Raw genomic sequence first — 3,459 nt, 5'->3', positions numbered from 1 at the left:
CAAACTCCTGACACCTAAGAGAACTGGAACTGAGTGACAATGACCTGCAGGATTCAGGACTGGGGAGTCCACACTGTAAACTAGAGACACTGAAGGGAGAAATACTATAATGTTGTTATAATGAACTTATAAAGTGTACTACAGTTGAAGTCGGAAGTTTACATACACGTAGGTTGGAGTCATTAAAACTTGTTTTTCAACCGCTGTTGGATATACAGATATTCCCTCTCCTCTATGTTGTGTAAGTCCCACTCTAACCACTAGAGATCAGCATATACCTGTTAAAATGTAAACACTGATATTCTCCTTATTGGTCTAATGATCACGTCCTTTTCCCGCTCTCTGTATCCTGTTAACTTACAATAAATATGATTGATTATTGTACAGCGTGTGTTGATGTCTTTCTTGGCATAGTAGGCCTACTCAGCGAGTCCCAACCTGGGTTGGGACACAATTTTATAATTGTGTTCAGGAGGAGAATTTTGTATTGTCTGTTAAAGTCTTACTGGTCAAGTTAGATAACTGGGGTTGAAGTGCGTTGGAGATAGTAGTGCCGTCAGGGGCCAAGTTCTCAACCCTGCCACGCCCTTCCAGCACCCAGATTGGAGCCCACCTTAGGCTCGTTGGCTTGTCAAGGCAGTGATTGGCTGGGCAATATGCCCTGCAGTTCTTTGATTGGCTGCTGCCCCAACACAGGGGGAGTGGAGTGGAGAGAGGACGTATGTCCATGCATTTATTAATGAAGCCGGTGACTGATGTGGTATACTCCTCAATGCCATCGGATGAATCCCAGAACGCATTCTAGTCTGTACTAGCGAAACAGTCCTGTAGCTTAGCATCCACTTAATCGGACCACTTCCGTATTGAGCGCGTCACTGGTACTATCTGTTTGAAAGTTTGCTTGTAAGCAGGAATCAGGAGGATAGAGTTATGGTCAGATCAGTCAAATGGAGGGCGAGGGAGAGCTTTGTACACGTCTCTGTGTGGAGTAAAGGTGATTTCAGTCTTCCTGCATTAAAGTCCTCAGCCACTAGGAGTGCCGCCTCTTGATGAGCATTTTCTTGTTCGCTTACGGCCTTATACAGCTCGTTGAGTGCAGTCTTAGTGCCAGTATCGGTTTGTGGTGGTAAATAGACAGCTACGAAGAATATAGAAGAAAACTATTTTGGTAAATAGTATGGTCTACAGCTTATCATGAGGTACTCCAACTCAGGCGAGCAAAACCTTGAGACTTTCTTCGTATTAGAGATCGTGCCCCAGATGTTGTTAATAAAGTCACACAGACCCTCCCCCCTGATCTTACCGGAGGCTGCTGTTCGGCCTTCCCGATGCACGGAAAACCCAGCTAACTGTATATTATCCATTTCCTTGTTCAGCCACTACTCGGTGAAACACAGGATATTACAGTACATGCACACGCACGCTCACACACGCTCACACACACACACACACACACACACACACACACACACACACACACACACACACACACACACACACACACACACACACACACACACACTGGAGAGCTCTCTTCTAGTGTTACCACTTTGTGATAGGGCAGCACTAGATAGGTAAGGTCGCCCGGGTCTGATTCAGCTCTGGACGCTTGTCTTCAGAACAACGACACACACACACACACACAACACAGCAGGTCCTGCTACTCTCCTTGGCGTCGCATGTCTGATGTTGTCACAGTGGCGTGGACTAGCCCTAGGACCCCTCTCTCCACTGGGATTCTCTGCCTCTAACCCTATTACAGGGGCTGAGTCACTGGCTTACTGGTGCTCTTCCATGCCGTCCCTAGGAGGGGTGCATCACTTGAGTGGGTTGAGTCGCTGACGTGGTCTTCCTGTCTGGGTTGGCACCCCCCCCCCTTGGGTTGTGCCGTGGCGGAGATCTTTGTGGGCTATACTCGGCCTTGTCTCAGGATGGTAAGTTGGTGGTTGAAGATATCCCTCTAGTGGTGTAGGGGCTGTGCTTTGGCAAAGTGGGTGGGGTTATATCTTGCCTGTTTGGTCCTTTATGCTGCAGTAGTTTATGTGTCGGGGGGCTAGGGTCAGTCTGTTATATCTGGAGTATTTTTCTGTCATATCCGGTGTCCTGTGTGAATTTAAGTATGCTCTCTCTAATTCTCTCTTTCTCTCTTTCTTTCTTTCTCTCTCTCAGAGGACCTGAGCCCTAGGACCATGCCTCAGGACTACCTGGCACGATGACTCCTTGCTGTCCCCAGTCCACCTGGCCGTGCTGCTGCTCCAGTTTCAACTGTTCTGCCTGCGGCTATGGAACCCTGACCTGTTCACCGGACGTGCTACCTGTCCCAGACCTGCTGTTTTCAACTCTCTAGAGACAGCAGGAGCGGTAGAGATACTCTCAATGATTGGCTATGAAAAGCCAACTGACATTTACTCCTGAGGTGCTGACTTGTTGCACCCTCGACAACTACTGTGATTATTATTATTTGACCATGCTGGTCATTTATGAACATTTGAACATCTTGGCCATGTTCTGTTATAATCTCCACCCGGCACAGCCAGAAGAGGACTGGCCACCCCTCATAGCCTGGTTCCGCTCTAGGTTTCTTCCTAGGTTTTGGCCTTTCTAGGGAGTTTTTCCTAGCCACTGTGCTTCTACACCTGCATTGCTTGCTGTTTGGGGTTTTAGGCTGGGTTTCTGTACAGCACTTTGATATATCAGCTGATGTAAGAAGGGCTATATAAATACATTTGATTTGATAAATAGTGACGCTGCTCCTTAGTCAGCGAGAGAGCCCTTGGCTGAGTTTGATGCCGTGGTCCCTGTCAACACACTCACACGCTGGATACGGTGTAGTCTGATGTAAGCAAACAGCGTAATGAGCTATTGAACATCATTGATGTAGTTAGAGTAGCTGTAGATCTGTTTGAGAGGTCACAGGTCTCAGCTGGGTGTGTGTCTGTGCGTGTAGGTTAAGGACCCATGGACATGCAGTCTGTCAAGAAGCCTAATGTCTCTTACCTTGGTTAGTTACTGTAACTAACCAAGGTTAGTGTTGCCCCTGGTTACAGTGTGTCTGTAGTAGCAGATAGTGACAGATCAACAGGGTTAACTAAGTACTCTGGTTACTGTGTTACCCCTGTCTGTAGTAGCAGATCGTGACATATCAACAGGGTTAACTAAGTACTCTGGTTACTGTGTTACCCCTGTCTGTAGTAGCAGATAGGGAGACAAGTCTGTGAATAGGGTTAGCTAAGTGAGATTTCAGAGGACCATTTTTAAGGAGCACTTTGATTTAATGCTCAATTAGCATGCACACACGCACACACACTGGCGTGTGAGATCAATATCTTGTTCTCCCACAGACAATAGTCCCCTTAGCAGAGAGCACGTCTCCTTTAATTCAATATCAGAATGGATGCCTGACATCTATGTGTGTGTGTGTGTGTGTGTGTCTCTGGAACTGGTTATGAAATCTACAAC

General features: G+C 47.0%; 1 protein-coding gene across 2 annotated transcripts in view; it reads right to left on the bottom strand.

Moving 5' to 3' along the window:
- Positions 1-3,341: 3,341 nt before the first annotated feature.
- The window catches only part of LOC120022626 (transmembrane protein 196-like), a 9,959-nt gene continuing 9,841 nt past the window's right edge, over positions 3,342-3,459 (bottom strand). For both annotated transcript variants that reach the window (XM_038966603.1, XM_038966604.1), the window contains one exon: positions 3,342-3,459. This exon is cut by the window's right edge. The gene's annotated coding sequence lies outside the window, so the exon portion shown is untranslated.

The sequence above is a fragment of the Salvelinus namaycush genome, chromosome 27 (genome assembly GCF_016432855.1).
Source record: "Salvelinus namaycush isolate Seneca chromosome 27, SaNama_1.0, whole genome shotgun sequence".
In the NCBI taxonomy this organism is placed as follows: Eukaryota; Metazoa; Chordata; class Actinopteri; order Salmoniformes; family Salmonidae; genus Salvelinus; species Salvelinus namaycush.
Note: the sequence above shows the minus strand (reverse complement) of the source record. Positions and strands in the feature narration are given on the sequence as shown.